The sequence below is a fragment of the Zalophus californianus genome, chromosome 17 (assembly GCF_009762305.2).
Source record: "Zalophus californianus isolate mZalCal1 chromosome 17, mZalCal1.pri.v2, whole genome shotgun sequence".
NCBI lineage: Eukaryota > Metazoa > Chordata > Mammalia > Carnivora > Otariidae > Zalophus > Zalophus californianus.
In genome coordinates this window covers 58,367,888-58,387,536 of record NC_045611.1, presented here as the reverse complement: position 1 = coordinate 58,387,536, position 19,649 = coordinate 58,367,888, and the positions used below count along the sequence as shown (strand labels likewise).

The following is a 19,649-nucleotide window of genomic DNA, read 5'->3' as shown; positions in this document are numbered from 1 at the left end:
CTAAGAACAAATACATCTACAAAATATTTTGCACATTCTCTTCCTTTACATCTTCCCTTACCCTAGATCCAAGGCATATATCACCTGAGTAAATGAAATAATCTCATGTCTTGTTTCTCTGCGTCCATTCTTGCTCCATCTCCATGCAGAAGCTAGTGGGGTCTTTCAAAATCATAGATCATATAGGGTTACTCTTCTGCTTAAAGGCCTTGGCACACTCCCATCATCCTTAGAATAAACATCATGTGTCCTATCATGGCCCTCAAGACCCCAGTCTTCCGATCCTTGCCAATTACTTCAGTTTTAACTCATGTCATGGCTCCTTTTCTCACACCCACTGGAGCCCCAATGGTGCCCTTTTAATTCCTTAAATATTCCAAGGTCTTTCCAGCCTTAAACAATTCCCATACAAAGTCCCTTCTTCCTGAAATAGCATTCTCCCCATTCTTGTTTTTCCCATTTCTGGGAATCCTTGGCACAAGTTTTTTGATGTCTTATCCTTAGAAAATCCCCTATCAAACCCTGTGTCATTATTCTTTACCTCTGCAATCCATTACTTCCTTCCAGAGTGATTGTTACTAATTTTATTTATTTTAAATTATTTGCATGAACTGGAGGTTGTCAGAGGGGAGGGGGGCACGGGGGATGGGAGAAATAGGTGAAGGGAATTAAGGAGTGCACTTGTGATGAGCACTGAGTGATGCATAGAAGTGTTGAATCACTACATTGTGTGCCTGAAACAAATATAACACTGCATGTTAATAATACTGGGATTTACATGAATGAATGAATGAAATTACTTGCATGGTTGTTCAGTTATGCAATGTCTCTCCAACTGGACTGTAAGCTTCTTGAGGAAAAAGATGGGGTCTATCTCACTCAGATCTCTAACCTCAGAACCTAGCAAAGGAGTGCACTGCCCAGTACATCATAGGTTCTCCACATGCTTATTCAAAGCATGGAGGACGAGAGTTGGACTTTCAGGCATCGCACTCCTCAGCAGGTGCTGAGAACCAGAGGATGACCAGACCACCAGCCCCGGGGACGGTGAGTCCAGGGAGGCCTCGTAAGAAAACACAAGCCGCAGGGAAATGGAATGGGTAGTGAGACCTTTTAAGACCCCATCCTCAAATATGCAAGAGGAAGATAGCCATTTCTTTTTTTCACCTTATTACTTTTGCTTTTTGTAGGGCTGGTGTCCACGTTACATATCACAACAAAAGGGAGATTTTCTTTCTGGTTCAAAGCAGGAAATGGACATTCCAAAGCCATGGAATGTCACCATCTAGCCAGAATGTTGATGAGCAGTGCCTTCTCCAAAGATGACTGAGGTTCTCAGAGGCTACGAGCACAAAGTGAGGACACGGATTTTTTTCCCAAACCAGTTCTGCCTGATCTTACCACCTGCCAGTGCCCCGTATGAGGCCGCACTGCTTATGACATGCCTGTTCGAGAGCCACGCTGAGTCCCATTCTGTTCTGGAAACCTCCCTGGCACTATCCCAAGTACACAGCACAGATGACGTTTACTCCAATCCTACTCTGGCTTCTGCCTTTTACAGGGATCTCCTTCAGAAGGAAACGGACATATCTCTAATCCTGGACATGCCACTTCGTCCCTAGGAGGTCTTTGAACCAGTCACGTAATCTCTCTGAGGCCTAGTTGGCTCACAGATAAATCCCGGGGTTCTGAGTGCAGAGGGAAGCCTGGCGTTTATCAAGTCACCAAATGCCAAATGTTGTGTCTGGCGATCTTTGCTCTTATCCCCTCCCAACACTGAGAAGTCATCGCCAGTGATCCCATCTTACAGGTGTGAAGACTAAAGGTCAGAGTCCGTGCGTTTCCCCAAGGCCTCCCAACGGTAAGTAGTAGAAAACAGACTCAGCTTCCCAGGTAGGCTGACCCCATGACTCTTGGGATTTGGGATGACATTTTCATTTTACTTGTTTGGAAACACGGCGAAGAGGAAAAGAAAATTATTCTTCTATTCTAGAAAGGGGAAGTTAGGACTGGAAGAACCATTTGAAGGTACACAGTTTGACAGCCTCATGTTTTTTGTTTTGTTTTTAGATTTTTTAATTGTTTTACTAACATATACTGTATTATTTGTTTCAGGGGTACAGGTCTGTGATTCATCAGTCTTGCACAATTCACAGCGCTCACCGTAGCACATACCCTCCCCAGTGTCCATCACCCAGCCACCCCATCCCTCCCACCCCCCACCACTCCAGCAACCCTCAGTTTGTGTCCTGAGATTAAGAGTCTCTTACGGTTTGTCTCCCTCTCTGGTTTTGTCTTGTTTCATTCTTTCCCCAGTGATCCTCTGCCTTGTTTCTTAAATTCTGCATATCAGTGAGATCATATGATAATTGTCTTTCTCTGATTGACTTATTTTGCTCAGCATAATACCCTCTAGTTCCATCCACGTCGTTGCAAATGGCAAGATTTCATTTTTTTTTTTTTTTTTTTGGATGCACATCCTTGTTTTTAATGGGAGGGAACGGAATACCTACACAGGTGAAGGGTTGTGGTTGATGTCATGATTACCTAGTTGAAATGGATTTGAGGGGCACCTTGGTGGCTCAGTCAGTTAAGGGTCTGCCTTTGGCTCAGGTCATGATCCCAGGGTCCTAGGATTGAGTCCCTCATCGGGCTCCCTGTTCAGTGGGGAGCCTGCTTCTCCCTCTCCCTCTGCTGCTCCCCCCTCACCCTCTCTCTGTGAAATAAATAGATAAACATCTTTTAAAAATGGATTTGAGTTTCCCAAAATACCAGATGTCAGGTGGCTGCAGCTGGACTGTCTTGGGATCCCGGACAAAGAGTCTATAGGTAGGATCTTATTTCACTGTGCCATTCACCTGCAAAGGAAGCTTTTTTAGCCCCATTTTACTGATGAAAAATCAGAGGCGTAGAAAGTCTAAGGCATTGCTCAACTTACGTCAGTCAGTTACGGAGGCAGTGCTCAGTGTCGTTTGTCTCACAGATGAGGATCTGCATCCTGGAGCTGTGGTCACCTGGTTCCTTCACTATGCGGTGTCTCAATTCCCCTGATTACTCTTCTATCCTCGGAGAAGACTGAATGCAGCAAAGGGGTTAGTACACTCACTGCTCAGGTGAAGTCTCTTTGCTTCGGTCCAATAGTGGCTGGAGCTGTGCCCAGTCCTGAAACAGGCACCCCACCTCTGCCCATAGCGTCCCCGCTCCCAGGAAGCTCTCTGTGGTCTTGAGTGGGACTCCCCAGCCAAGCCTGTCCAGCGAAAGGGATGGCAGAGCTCCCGCTGGTGCTAAACAAGAACCCCTGACTGCCCTCTTCCCTTCGTGTCCACCCCCATCAGATTTTTCTCTTCCGTGACCCACTTTCTCTGTGCTCCTGCCTCTGTTAATAATCCCTCTCTTTGTCCCTGCACCAGACTTACCTGTGCCACGAAGTATCCCATGGGTCAACATCACAGCTAAGCACCTTAGGTGCCAAGAGGTTTGGTTATGTTTTCTTTTTTTCTTTTTTTCTTTTTGCTTATCTTACATAAGAACCAGTCAATTTAACTTCAAAAGTCACTTTGGAATTCTTCAGCCCAGAATCAGAGTGCACAGTGATGATTTAGGATTTGTATCTCTTCCCATAAACATTTATCAAGCATCAGCAATGTCATGTGCACTCTGCTAGGCACAGTGGGGATGTGGAGGCAAACAAGCTATACCCCACCCAGAGGAGTTTCCTATCTGATTCTTATTGGCTCGATGCGGACAAGGGACTTAGCCTGTCTGGCAGTCAATAGCCTTTTATTAAAAAAAAAAAAAAAAGATAGATGTAATTATCTCCATCTCAAACTATGTAAACTCTCGTAAGAACGACAAATACCATATGATTCCACTCATATGTGGAATCTAAAAACAAAACAAATGAATAAGCAAACAAAAAGCAGGAGCAGATCTATATAAGTACAGAGAACAAACTGGCGGTTGCCAGAGGGGAGGGGCGTGGGGATGAGCAAAAGGGGTGAAGGAGGGCGGGAGGCGCAGGCTTCTCATGATGGGATAAATAAGTCATGAGAATAAAATGCACAGCACAGGGAATACGGTCACTTTTATGGTACTAGTGTTGTGTGGCGACAGACGGTAGCTACGGAGAAGTTGAATCGCTCTATTGTGCACCTGCCACCTAATGCAACATTGTGTGTCAACTATACTCAGATAGAAACATTAAATAAAAAACAAGAGTCAGGTAGACCTGGCTCTGAATACTAGATCATTACTGAATCGCTGTGAGAATTGGCACAATTTACATGTCTTCATAGAACTTCAGTTTCCAGACAGGCAAGCTGGGAAGTACCGAAGTACTTCTAGGGTTGCCCTGTGCCAAGTTTCTGGCACCTGATAAACGCCATCCAAATGCAGGTATCATCTTTATGGTAGGCACCTGTTTCATCAATCTGGGTTGTAACCATTCTGTGAGGGAACTGTGACGCTTTGCATTTGGCACAGGAGGAATTAAGGTGATGAGAGGCAAAGGAACTTGGCCAAGGTCACACAAGGTCTTCAGTGGCACATCCAGCGATCAAACCTGGATCTGTCTGATTCTGAAGCCAGCAATCCCTCCACTAGAGTGTGTGCATCTCTGTGTGAAAGCAGTTGCACATGTTTGCACGTGTGCCGTGACGCTATCCTTGAGTCTGACCTCCAGACTGGATTTCAGGGCTCACTGTGTAATGTAACCCATTCTAACACAGAGGCAGTCAGCAAGGAGGAGGCAACAGTAGGCAGGGCAGGGTTTTTTTTTTTTTTTTAAGATTTTATTTTATTTATTTGACAGAGAGAGACACAACGAGAGAGGGAACACAAGCAGGGGGAGTGGGAGAGGGAGAAGCAGGCTTCCCGCTGAGCAGGGAGCCCGATGCGGGGCTCGATCCCAGGACCCCGGGATCACGACCTGAGCCGAAGGCAGACACCCAACGACTGAGCCACCCAGGCGCCCAGGGTAGGGGTTTGATGGCAGAATATTCACTCCTAGAAGGAAGAACTGGGAAAACCTCACGTAGGATCTGACATTTTTTTTTCAAAAATCTCAATTTATTGCAGACTCTTCTCTTGTGTTGTAATTCCAGTGTTCCAAACATTAATGAAAACACATTTGTTAAAAAAAAAATCTCCAGTGTCTCATTTCTCATAAAGTCTTAAGTCACAAAAATAGGTTTACAATTTTTTCTGTTTTAATAAAATGGACAGTTGTTTTTTTTTTACTAAATTTACAAATTTATTAACCATACTCCCGAAGTTTTTTTACTATGTTATGTTAGTCATCATACAGTACATCATTAGTTTTTGATGTAGTGCTTCATGATTCATTGCATGTAACACCCAGTGCTCATTGCAACACATGCCCTCCTTAATACCCATCACCGGGCTAACCCATCCCCCACCCCCCCCTCCCCTCTAGAACCCTCAGTTTGTTCCTCAGAGTCCATAGTCTCTCATGGTTCATCTCTCCCTCCGATTAACCCCCTGCTTCATTTTTCCCTTCCTTCTCCTAATGTCCTCCTTGCTATTCCTTATGTTCCACAAATAAGTGAAACCATGTGATAATTGACTTTCTCTGCTTGACTTATTTCACTTAGCATAATCTCCTCCAGTCCCATCCATGTGGATGCAAAAGTTGGGTATTCATCCTTTCTGATGGCTGAGTAATATTCCATTGTATACATGGACCACATCTTCTTTATCCATTCATCTGTTGAAGGGCATCTCGGCTCCTTCCACCATTTGGCTGTTGCAGACATTGCTGCTATGAACATTGGGGTGCAGGTGCCCCTTCTTTTCACTACATCTGTATCTTTGGGGTAAATACCTAGTAGTGCAATTGCTGGGTCATAGGATAGCTCTATTTTTAACTTTTTGAAGAACCTCCATACCTCTTCCCAGAGAGGCTGTACCAGCCTGCATTCCCACCAACAGTGTAAGAGGGTTCCCCTTTCTCCACATCCTCGCCAACATTTGTTGTTTCCTGCCTTGTCAATTTTTGTCATTCTAACTGGTGTAAGGTGGTATCTCAATGTGGTTTTGATTTTAATTTCCCTGATGGCTAATGATGTTGAACATTTTTCATGTGTCTGTTAGCCATTCATATGTCTTCTTTGAAGAAGTGTCTGTTCGTGTCTTCTGCCCATTTTTTGACTGGATTATTTTTTGGCAGGATGTTGAGTTTGAGGAGTTCTTTATAGATCTTGGATATCATTCCTTTAGCTGTAGTGCCATTTGCAAATATCTTCTCCCATTCCATAGGTTGCCTCTTTGTTTTGTTGACTATTTCCTTTGCTTTTTATCTTGATGAAGTCCTAAAAGTTCATTTTTGCTTTTCTTTCCCTTGCCTTTGGAGACATGTCTTGCAAGAAGTTGCTGTGGCTGAGGTGAAAGAGGTTGCTGTCTGTGTTCCCCTCTAGGATTTTGATGGATTCCTGTCTCACATTTAGGTCTTTCATCCACTTTGAGTTTATCTTTGTGTATGGTGTAAGAAAATGGTCCAGTTTCATTCTTCTGCATGTGGCTGTCCAATTTTCCCAACACCCATTTGTTGAAGAGACTGTCTTTTTTCCATTGGATATTCTTTCCTGCTTTGTTGAAAATTAGTTATCCATAGACTTGAGGGTCCATTTCTGGGTTCTCCGTTCCGTTTCATCAATGTATATGATTGTTTTTGTGCCAGTACCCTACTGTCTTGATGATGACAACTTTGTAATAGAGATTGAATCCTGGAATTGTGATGCCACCAGCTTTGTTTTTCTTTTTCAACATTCCTCTGGCTATTTGGGGTCTTTTCTGGTTCCATACAAATTTTAGGATTGTTTGTTCCAGCTCTGTGAAAAATGTCGATGGTATTTTGATAGGGACTGCATTGAATGTGTAAATTGCTCTGGGCAGCATAGATATTTTAACAATCTTTATTATTCCAATCCATGAGCATGGGATGTTTTTCCATTTCTTTGTGTCTTCCTCCATTTCTTTCATAAGCGTTCTGTAGTTTTTAGAGTACAGATCCTTTATCTCTTTGGTTAGGTTTATTCCTAGGTATCTTATGGTTTTCGGTGCAATTGTAAATGAGATCAGCTCCTTAATTTCTCTTTCTTCTGTCTCATTGTTAGTGTGTAGGAATGCAACTGATTTCTGGGCATTGATTTTATATCCTGTCACGTGGCTGAATTCCTATATGAGTTCTAGCCATTTTGGGGTGGGTCTTTTGGGTTTTCCCCATAAAGTATCATGTCAGCTGCAAAGAGTGAGAGTGACTTCTTTGCCTATTCAGATGCCTTTTATTTCTTTTTGTCGTCTGATTGCGAGGCTGGGACGTCTAGTACTATGTTGAACAGCAGAGGTGAGAGTGGGCATCCCTGCCACGTTCCTTGTTCGTTTATTTCTACCCACGAGAATTCCATCCCGTTTCTTGTTTTCTGCCGTATCCTAGGAACCTAGCACAATGCCTGAAGTACAGTAGACAGTACTAGGTAGTTGAAGGTACAGTGGTCAGCAAAGTCCTCATTAAAGAGGTGAACTTTAAGAGACAGGCTGATGAAGTGAGATAGCTAACTACGCAGATATCTGGGGAAAACGTGTTAAGCAGAGATGAGGGCAAGAGCACAGGTGCTAAAGCAGGAATGTGCTTGGAGGATTTGAGGAAGACTGAAGAGATTAGGGAGGATGGTATAGAGTGAGCCACGAGTAGCAAGTTGGACAAAGTCGGGAAGTCAAGGGCCAGGTCATGTGGGGCATCAGAGGCTGTAGGAAAACGAAGTCATTGCAAGTGTGACGGCAAGCGCGGTTGTCTTGATCAGGTGGGTCGCCTGACGCCTGACTTAGATCTGTGACACACGGTAATGAGTGCTGGTGAAGGTGGATCCACTCACAACCCTTTCTGAATCTTCACATGGACCCACATGTGACCTTTGAGAACTGGAGTAGGGCGGGATCAGAAGCATGGAGACCCGTTTATTGCCTGTTTGAGGTAGTTGTCCTCTGACTTGGTTGGGTCTAGTTTTACCTAAAAGAGGGACGGCTTGAAAACCTGGGCATCCTCAATTTGCATGACTGCCTCTTACGCTGGGAGGTGTGAGTCGCGAGCTAGTGCGTGTGAAGAAATTGCCTCACTCCCTCCTGAGCAGCAAGACACTGAGAAAGTGACCTTCTGTAAGAACCTACTGAGCAATGATGTGATGGAAATCCTGTGTCATGCTGTGCTCCGTCCAGATTTTTTTCTTGAGTCACGGGTGCAAGTCGGTTTAGACAAGCCTGTCATATAGAAGTTTTGACCTGAGTATGTTGTCAAAACACACCTGAAGGGGAAAGTACAGCAAAGCAGAATAGCTGAAGGCATGGTATTTGGAGGCAGATACATCTGGGTTATTATTCTGGACGGACAACTTTTGCCCCACAATGGTGGCCCAATTCTCTTTAGATTTTTTTCAACTTGCATTTCACAGTCTGGGGAATGAGGTCATAACACTCTCAACCTTATGGTTTTGAGTTAAATATGGAAGTTCCAGACTCATCTGGGCCAGAGCGACTGACTCGATAAGAGAAAGGAACTTCTAATTATTTTAACAATAAGCAGCTATGCTAGGTGTCAGGTCAGATGTGATGTTCTTGAGAACACAAGAAAAAAATCTCAGAAAAGGAGGCTTGCTACTTATGTTTTCCAGTCTACTTCTTTCAAGATGGCAGACGATGAGTTCTTGTGTCTCTATTTCTCATTTGTTCCAATGATATAAGATCTTTTTCTCCATTCTGGAGAAGTTACTAGAAAAACAGAGTATTTCAGATGGTTGAGATATGGCAAAAGATGGGGATATATATCAAATGTAGGGCATAAAACTACAAAAAGGTGGAGATTGGCAGGAATAGTCAGAAAAAACAGAATAAGTAGCTCAAAACACGATTGAAGACTGTAGTTTTTATTTTTTTAGAACTCAATAAATTTCAACACATGACAACTAGAACCAAAACAACTCTTTATAGTCTCTATTCATATATTTTTCTGTAGAAATATTCATTGTAATACTAACCCCTCTTAGTATTACATAAAAGTCTATTCTAGAATTGTCTGTAAAATCTCAAGTTGTTCTGGGATATATCTGGCCCCAGAGGAATCCAGTAAGCGATTGCCAGCATGAACAAAGTTTATATTCTAGAAGAAGGAGTCATGAAAAAAGGGGTAGGGAGGAACATCCATACTATTTTCCAGAGTGGCTATACCAGTTTGCATACCCACCCAACAGTGTAAGAGGGCTCCCCTTTCTCCGCATCCTCACCAACACCTGTTGTTTCCTGTGGTGTTAATTCTAGCCATTCTGACTGGTGGGAGGTGACATCTCATTGTACTTTTGATTTGTATTTTTTCCCTGATAATCACTGATGTTGAGCATCTTGTCTTGTGTCTGGAACCATCTGTATGTCTTCTTTGGAAAATGTGTATTCATGTCTTCTGCCCATTTGTTAACTGGAATATTTGTTTTGGGGGTGTTAAGTTTTAGAAGTTCTTTATATATTTTGGATATTAACCCTTTATCAGATAGGTCATTTGCAAATATCTTCTCCCATTCTGTAGGTTGCCTTTTGGTTTTGTTGATTGTTTCCTTCACGGTGCAGAAGCTTTTCATTTACATATATATGATGGAATATTATTTAGCCACAAAAAGGAATGAAAGCTTGCCATTTGCAATGACATGGATAGAGCTATAAAGTATTGTGCTAAGTGAGATAAGTCAGAGAAAGACGAATACCATATGATTTTACTCATATGTGGAATTTAAGAAACAAAACAAATGAACATGGTGGGGGGGAGAGGCAAACGAAGAACTCTTTCATTTGCCCAAGATTGCACAGCTGGAGTGGCAGAGCCAGCATCCAAGGACAGAAGGGTCTGGTAGCAACTAGTAAACGTAGAAGGAATGATGGAATTAGAATATCATCAATTGTCAACCACCATAGAAAAAAATGATTTCATAGTGGTTTTTTTTCTAATTCTGACATTTTCATGTGGCCAGATCTGGAAGGATCCATTTTACTTCAGCCCCAAAGTAGTTTTTGGTGGGAGTTCATTTCAGCCCTCACATCTGGCCATCCAATGGCCATGACAGTTTCTGCCCTGACTTCCACCCCCTCCCGTATCCCACACTTTCCAATCCACAGAACACACAGCTTTGAACCATCCAAGGACAGGTCTTGGGCTCAGCATTTTCATGTGGCTGTGATGGCCAGGGTCTCTCTTGGTTCCACACACAATTTTACTGGAACAAGAGGTCTTAACTCCAGATTCTTCTAGTTTTGGCTCTTGAGAGAACCTCCAAGTTCAAACACCTGTGAGCCCTCTAGGGGAAGTGTACATGGAGATCACCAAATCTTTGGCACGAGTAAATGATTGGATAATAAGTCTCTGCAACTGACACCAAATCCTATCTCCGTAAGTAATCAGCTCTGTAGAAGGAAAATGTGATGAGCCATCCAGGTTCCCCTAAAATTTATATTTTAATGGACAAATGTTAGTGTTTGAAATTATAAATGTTCAAACTGATATAAAATATTGTGGGCGAAATATAGTATTAAAGAATTAGCCCTAAAAGTAGAATAAAAAACATGAGGTCATCGTCAATAGTAAAGAAAAGACAGGAAAGGGGCGCCTGGGTGGCTCAGTCGTTAAGCGTCTGCCTTCGGCTCAGGTCATGATCCCAGGGTCCTGGGATCGAGCCCCACATCGGGCTCCCTGCTCCGCGGGAAGCCTGCTTCTCCCTCTCCCACTCGCCCTGCTTGTGTTCCCTCTCTCGCTGTGTCTCTCTCTGTCAAATAAATAAAATCTTAAAAAAAAAAAGACAGGAAAAAGCAATTTCTTGGTGAAAAGACTGTTGGAAACCCATGGGGAGTGTATGGTTGTCCCAGGGATTGGGGGCACTATGGGCTTTCGGATATAGGGTGGGTGGCGGGCACTAGAAGTCTGAATTCCTTTGTTACAACGTTATGTCTCTTATATGGCTTTGCCCTTAGCCCAATGTGCGGGCTCAGGAATGTTTCATCCCCATGCAAATGATCCAGAATAAAGAGGGGAGTCTGGTTACACAATGAGAGGCACAGGAGGCAGGCTGAATGGGGACTTGGAAGGGAAATTATCTTGTTTGGAGTCATGTGGGGATTAGGGATACCTGTATTTTGAGGTGGGAAAGATGCTTTCAAAATGGGGTATTTTCCAGACTAAAAAGACCTAGGGCCATAAACAGCAAAAAGCATGGAATTTAAAGTCATGTTAAGACCAGAGTCCTGAGCCGGTGAGGATGGTCAATATTTTGGAAAGATGAAAAAGCACTGAGGAACATACCCCGTTGGAAATACACTAAAGGGAGCCCTCTAGGCAGCTTTCCTGTGTAACTGGAAGCTGGCCCCCCGCACACAGAGGGCAGGAAGGGACCAAAGAAGGAGGCAGGCCACTCCAGGTTGGTAGATGGCAATTTCAATAAGCAAAGGGAACTTACATACGAGGCTTGTCTCGGCAGCAGCAAGATGAACGGATCCCTGAATCTGCCCTGCAAACCTAAGTTTATAAAGAGGTGCCACCTGGGCTCGGGCAGGTCTTTTCAACATCACATCACTATCTCAAGGCTATGCCCTTGGAGCAGCCTCTGGGAGTGGGAAAGGCAAGCAAATCCACATTCCAAGGCCAGGAGAGAGGATGAGGAGCCTCTGAGTGCCCAGGTGCAGCTCATGGGTAAGTGGGCGGCCACACCTTTTTTTCTGAGAGAGAGCATGAGCAAGAGCAGAGGGGGAGGGGAAAAGAGAGGGGGCGAGAGAGAGAGAGAGAGAGAATCTTAAGCAGACTCCCTGCTGAGCACAGAGCCCAACACAGGGGAAGGGGGCTCGATCTCACGACTCTGAAATCATGACCTGAGCCTAAATCAAGAGTTGGAAGCTTAACCGACTGAACCACCCAGGCGCCCTGGTGGTCCTATCTTTTTTTTTTAAGATTTTATTTATTTATTTGAGAGAGACAGAAAGCACAAGCAGGGGGAGGGGCAGAGGCAGAGGGAGAAGCAGACTCCCTGCTAAGCAGGGAGCCTGATGGGGGACTTGATCCCGGGACCCCAGAATCACAATCTGAGCCAAAGGCAGACGCTTAATCTAGACTCATCCAGGCACACCCCCTTCTCCTTTTAAAAAATATTTCATTTATTGATTTGAGAGACAGAGAGCAAGAGCTAGAGAGAGAGCATGAGCAGGGGCAGTGGTCACATCTTGTTCCCCGAGTCCTTGAGGTGCCTTTCCGTGTCCCTTTAACTCCTGATTACAACTTTGATTCTGAATATGGTTTTCCACAGGGAGCTAGAAAACATTTTTATGCCAGCTCTTTGGCTACCCCCACCCCAATCTTCTTGTTAATTGCCAACAACTGTCCTTAATCATCTGAAGAGAGTGATGGTGATTTGCACTGGGGATTAAATTAGCTCCTCACTGGAGATGCCCCAGGCTCTCCATGCAGAGGGTCACCAAGACTACAGCTGACATGGTAAGGGCATCTCTGTGGGGAGATCGGGTCCAGGAACCCTGTCCCTGTAACTGGCTTGTTGTGATTGACACTTCCCTGCACAGAGCTCTGGAGCAAAGACCAGCCAGGTGAGTGGTTCCTTCTGTTCAGGGCAAAACCCAGGAGAGCAGGAACTTGGGGATGTGGTTGGGCACCAACATGGATTGGGCAGGACGCACGCCAACCCTGCCTCACTCTGAGCAGCTGCATCTATGCCACAGCTGGGTGGAGGTGTGAATTAGGGAGCACAGAGTGGGGTTTCTAGAGGGGTCATAGGAGGCCTTACTGCATGAGACTCAAGTCAGATCTTTTGCCAATAAGGAAGGTTCCATGGGATCCGTTGAGGCTACAGTAAAACCCAGCACCCTGGAGTGCCAGGGAATTTGCAGGTCATTATACTTCAAAGGACAGACCAGCATAAATTTGCTGTATTTCCTCCTGCTGTTGTTGGAGGTGATACGGAACAGTAGGAGGTGCTGTTTGCTCCCTGTGTCCAGACACTATGGCTGAAGTATCTACCAGTGGATCAGGAGACGACTCCTCACCCAGCTCAGTGTAGGGGGAAGAGAAAAGCTATAGGAGTAAAGAAACAAACAGGGATATGATGATGGAGAATGGCGGTCAGGCGTCTGTGAGCAGGTGCAGCTGGGTGGGCTGGAGCTGGAGAAGGTGTGAGACATGGGAGGTGATGGGAGGAGGGGCTTCCAGGAGGAGAATGAACGTGGGTTGTGTGATGACGTGAAAACACGTCTCTGGTTCTTTGTAGGGAAGTGAATTCAGCTGACTATAGGAATGGATGGGAGAGGAGTGGGAAACGCAGTTGGCTGCCTGACCGTGGATGTCCCGCCTCACGCTCCTGCCAGTGGTGAGTAGAGAAATGAGAATCTCTTCCAAAAGACAGCTCTGGGTTGCACCAACCGTTTCTGTTTTTCTGGTTTGTTTCATTATTTCTGCTCTGACATTTGTTACTTCCCTCTAAGTACTGTGGGCTGAGTTCTTTTTTTATTCCTTGAGGTATAAACTGAGGTGGTTTGTTGAGATCATTGTTTCTTCTCCCCTTCCTCCTCCTCCTCTTTTTTTTTTTTTTTTTTTTGGTAAAGATTTTAAGTAATCAATACACCCAACACAGGGCTCGAACTTACACACTGGAGACCAAGTGTCGTGTGCTCCACCGTCTGAGCCAGCCAGGTGCAGATATCTTTCTTCTTTCTTAAGGTAGGCGTTTATCGCTATAAACATTCCTCTTAGAATGGTTTTTGCTGAATCCCCTACGTTTAGTGTGTTGTGTTTCCCCTTAAGCTTGTCTCAGAGTATTTCGTGGTTTCCCTTTGATTTCTTCTTTGCCCCATGGGTTGTTCAGGAGTGTGTTGTTGAATCTGTGCATGTTTGTAAATTTTCCGGTTTTCCTGCTGTTACCGATCACTAGTTTCATGCCATTGTGGCCAGAAGATACTCGATATGATGTCAGTCTTCGTAAATCTGTTAAGACGTGTTTTGGGACCTAACCTATGATCTTTCCTGTACTCTGTGTGTGCGTGGAAGCAGGTGTACTCTGCCACTGTTGGACGTATGGTCAGGATGTCTGTAGGTCGAGGGGGTCTATTGTGCGTTTTGGGGGCAATGCTTCCTTACTGAAACTCTGTCTGATGATCTGTCCAGTGTTGAAAGTTGGGGTATTGCTCATACTTTAAATAAGTAGAAAAGGGCCCTTCTATTTTTGTTTAACTTCATGCAGCAAGTGCAGAGAGAAAATTTTAGTAAGATGAACTCTGGTTCATTTTCAAGGCACACAAAATAGTGTGAGTGTTGGAATGCAGCTAGCCTGTTCTTCCCATTTTACGTGTCATCATTCTTCCCTTTAATCCCTGGTAGTGGCAGGTAATCAAAACAAGGCAACAACCCCTATCATAAAAATAATTCTTCCCACCACTTAATGAGAACTTTGTTCTAGCCGTTGTGATCAGTAATCGACATGAAATCCACCGTGCATATCCACATGAGGTTTGAGTGGTGTTCCATATTAAAGCAAACTTTACTTTTCAATGAGAAAACAGATGCACAGAGTGGTGACTGACGCTCCCCAGGTGGGACTAAGCTTGTAAGTGGATGATTGTAACCCACAGTAAGAGCTTTCAGGATGCAGAGGATGGAATCTTCGTCTGCTCAAGGATTAAGCCTCTGACCCACGGTTCCACTGTCATTGCCATGTCACAAATGAGAGAACAGGTTCTCAGAGCTCAAGGATGTGTCCTAATGTCCCAGCACCATTAATTATCATTGAAGAGTGGGGAATACGAAACAAAACCCGTACTGGGTGAGTCCAGAGCCGATGGTCACAAGGTAATCACTATGCTGTTTCCTGTCTTGTCTACACAACAGTCCCCTAACATGGACCCAGTTTTCCCAAAGAGCAAGAAACTCGGAGATGTTTTGCTCAATATCATTTATTTTTCCTTTCTCACTGTGGCTTCTGATTCCTACAGTAACAATTAGGGTTATTGCCTTTGGAAGGCTTCACACCTTTTACCAGAATAGGTCCGTCTTTCTCTTGTATGTCACAGAACCTTCTTTTTCACTCATAAGGGCTCAGAGCAGTCTTTATTTTAATGGTCCACCCAAATGTGCTATGGTTGCTTTTGAGCTAAGGTATCTAGTTTAATTGGTTCTGGATTCTATAAATGAGAATCAAAGACTCAGAGAAAATATAGAAACTCAAAAGCTCAAAGAGATGTAACTCAATCTGTGCAATGGTTTAATGATAGACCAGTTTTACTAGCTTTATTGAGGTGTAATTGACTAGTAAAATTGTTTATAGTGAAGGTGTACAACTTGATAGGTTTTTAAAAAAAATTGTTACTTCACATACAGTGTAATACTGGTTTCAGGAGTAGAATTCAGTCATCACTTACATACAACACCCAGTGCTCATCACAAGAAGTGCTCTCTTTATTTTTTTTTTTTTTTGAGGCAGTTCAGTATGTTATTTTTTTTCTCATGGAAATAGAAGTTGGTTTTTTTTCTTTTTAAAATTATCTTATGTTAGTCACCATACAGTACCTCATTAGTTTTTGATGTAGTGTTCCATGATTCATTGTTTGTGCATAACACCCAGTGCTCCACGCAGAACGTGCCCTCTTGAATACCCATCACCAGGCTAACCCATCCCCCACCCCGCTCCCCTCCAGAACCCTCAGTTTGTTTCTCAGAGTCCATAATCTCTCATGGTTCATCTCCCCCTCCGATTTCCCCCCTTCATTCTTCCCTTCCTGCTATCTTTTTTTTTTCCACATATAATGTTTGTTTCAGAAGTACAAGTCTGTGATTCAACAGTCTTACACAATTCACAGCGCTCACCATAGCACATACCTCCCCAATGTCTGTGACCCAGCCACACCATCCCTCCCACCGCCCCCAACTCCAGAAACCCTCAGTTTGTGTCCTGAGATTAAGAATTCCTCATATCAGTGAGGTCATATAATACATGTCTTTCTCTGATTGACTTATTTCGCTCAGCATAATACCCTCCAGTTTCATCCACGTCGTTGCAAATGGCAAGATCTCATTCCTTTTGATGGCTGCATACTATTCCGTTGTATATATATATACCACATCTTTATACATTCATCTGTCCTTGGACATCTTGGCTCTTTCCATAGTTTGGCTATTGTGGACATTGCTGCTATAAACATCAGGGTGCACTTACCCTTCGGATCCCTACATTTGTATCTTTGGGGTAAATACCCAGGAGTGCAATTGCTGGGTCATATGGTAGCTCTATTTTCAACTTTTTGAGGAACCTCCATACTGTTTGTTGGATGTAGTGATCCATGATTCATTGTTTGTGCATAACACCCAGTGCTCCATGCAGTACGTGCCTCCTTAATACCCATCACCGGGCTAACCCATCCCCCCTCCCCTCTAGAACCCTCAGTTTGTTTCCCAGAGTCCATCGTCTCTCATGGTTCGTCTCTCCCTCCGATTCCCCCCTTCATTTTTTCCCTTCCTTCTCCTAATGTCCTCCTTGCTATTCCTTATGTTCCACAAATAAGTGAAACCATATGCTAATTGACTTTCCCTGCTTGACTTATTTCACTTAGCATCATCTCCTCCAGTTCCATCCATGTTGATGCAAAAGTTGGGAATTCATCCTTTCTGATGGCTGAGTAATATTCCATTGTACATATGGACCACATCTTCTTTATCCATTCGTCTGTTGAAGGGCAACTTGGCTCTTTCCACAGTTTGGCTGTTGCGGACATTGCTGCTATGAACATTGGGGTGCATAGGGCCCTTCTTTTCACTACATCTGTGTCTTTGGGGTAAATACCCAGGAGTGCAATTGCTGGGTCATAGGGTAGCTCTATTTTTAACTTTTTGAGGAACCTCCACACTGTTTTCCAAAGTAAGAAGTGCCCTCTTTAGTACCTGTCTTGATTGGTGGTTTTGAGTAGTGTTTACTTTTTTGTGTGGACTGAGGTGGGTGGGAGACCACTTTGAAAAACCTCTCTAGGAACTGACTTCTCAACAAGTTACAGTCTGTGGAATTATTAATAAATGGAATTCTTTGGCCAGTAGGGATATTTTCTCTACTGAATGGAATATCTGAAGACATTGGAGGGGCATGTTGTGTATTCAAATGGCTACTGATTTTTTGAAAAGCGTTTTGTGTCCTGTCACTCTAATATATAATATTGAGTCCTCAGGAGCAGAGAGATTAGAGGCAAGGTAGTTAAGAGGTATTGCCATAATGAAAGCAAATTGACTTAAAAATAGCAATCAAATGGAGATGTGAGAGATAATGGAAAAGGATGAATCAAGGATAATTATCTGGCTTAAGCAAATGAGTAGATGGTGACACCATTTACAGGACAGATTCAAATGGAGGATCAGATCTGGGGATGTCGTACAAGTCCGGTAGGAGGAGGGTAATACAGGGTGCATTCAGTTCAGGTATATTGGGTTTAAAACGCCGGTGGGATGTAAGGAGGTAAAGATGTATGCAGTTGAATATATAGGTCTAGAACTGAGAGCTATAGGTAGGGCTTTGGGAATTACCAGTCTTTCCTTGTGACCTAGCAATAGGATGTGCACTTCCAGTCGATGTGCTAAGTGTAAATAAAGAGGAATATCCATAATTCAAAAGTTGAATGTGTATTCCTTGCAATATTAGTTAATCTTATAACATGTGTGTTGTTTTTTGCATTTCCATATAACTTTATTAATGCGTTATAATGGCAGACAGGATGGCAATGAATTATAAAGAGGGTACACTGTATTATTGTTGTCTCCTTCCACATATTCATTTATAAAATACATATTCATTTTATACCCATTATGTGTCAACTGTATTTTTGACCAAGACAGGCGTGCTTCCTAAGTTCGTGGACTTCATATTCTGATGGGGAGTCAGAACATAAAAGTCAATAGAAATACAAAGTAATAATATGAAATTTGTGTCCACGACGTGCTCTCCGAGTCGAGTCTCCTGTGGAATGTGACTGTTTCTCCCTTTTCAGAAGAAAAGGTCCTAGAACTAAGAAGAGTCCTTATGCTGGGACTAACAGCCTACTCTTCACTCCAGGCCACTCTGAAGCCCTTTTCAGAACAACGCCCTAAGAACCACAGGGGAAGAGGCTCTGAAAATGGTCTTGTTCGTACAAATTGGGGTTCGGTCTTTGCCAGTGTCCTCTTCTCCCGTAAGGTCCCTCCAGTCTGGCATGGACACAAGCAGAGGCTCTTCAACATGATGCTCACCCACATGGCTGTAGCCAATCTCTTGGTTCTTCTCTCCACTGGTTCCACTCACAACAGTGGCTTTTGTCTTTAGGCAACCCCTGTCCACTCTTGGGTGTACACTTGTCCATTACATCCACCAAATGGCTTGCAGCACCACCTTGTGCTCCACTGGTGTCCTGAGCACCTTTCAGTATGTCGTTGTCTTCCCCAGGACAGCGGGAGGGATGAACCCCCAAGGTCATTGGTCCTTCCTGATCATCTGCTGGATCTCCAGTGTCTTGATTAATATCTATGTTCCTGTGAAAGTTACTGGTCTACAGGACACATACAACCATACCCAAGGCAAATGGTTTTGCTCATCCTTAGGTCCTAATACAAGTCTTGTCTTCTTGTGGTGCATCTCTGATGCCATGTTTATTGGCCTCATGGTCTGATCCAGTGGTCCCACGGTGCTGCTCCTGCACAGGCACCACCAGAGAGCGCCGTGTATTCACACCCCCAATGGTTACTGCAAATTCCCCCAGAGACCAGAGCTACCCATACCGTCCTGATGCTGGAGACCACATGTGTTGTCTTCTACATGCTGAATTCCGTTTTTGCTTTTTATGTCATTACTTTAATAGGCTCTTATTTATGGTTGATGCATACTTCTTATATTTTAGCTTCATGTTTTCCTACTGTTGGTCTCTACTGCTGATCCTTAGGGATTCTATAGCTCCTAATTTCTGCTTTTGAAATTTTTTTTTTTTAAAGATTTTATTTTATTATTTATTTGAGAGAGAGAGAATGAGAGATAGAGAGCACGAGAGGGAAGAGGGTCAGAGGGAGAAGCAGACTCCCCGCAGAGCAGGGAGCCTGATGTGGGACTCGATCCCGGGACTCCAGGATCATGACCTGAGCTGAAGGCAGTTGCTTAACCAACTGAGCCACCCAGGCGCCCATGCTTTTGAAATTTTTAAAAAAATTTTTATTATGTTAGTCACCATAAAACTCATCATTACTTTTTGAGGTGGTGATCCATGATACACTGTTTTCGTATAACACCCAGTGCTCCACGCAGAACGTGCCCTCTTTAATACCCATCACTGGGCTAACCCATCCCCCTCCCCCCTCCCCTCTAGAACCCACAGTTTGTTCCTCAGAGTCCATAGTCTCTCATGGTTCATCTCTCCCTCCACTTCCCCCCCAACTTTTCCCTTCCTTCTCCTAATGTCCTCCCTGCTATTCCTGATGTTCCACAAATAAGTGAAACCATATGATAATTGACTTTCTCTGCTTGACTTATTTCACGTAGCATCATCTCCTCCAGTCCCATCCATGTGGATGTAGAAGTTGGGTATTTATCCTTTCTGATGGCTGAGTA

The 19,649-nt window shown here is 43.8% G+C and overlaps 1 pseudogene; it reads left to right on the top strand.

Moving 5' to 3' along the window:
* The first annotated feature begins 17,398 nt into the window (after positions 1-17,398).
* Positions 17,399-18,983, top strand: LOC113936263 (annotated as a pseudogene).
* Positions 18,984-19,649: the final 666 nt, after the last annotated feature.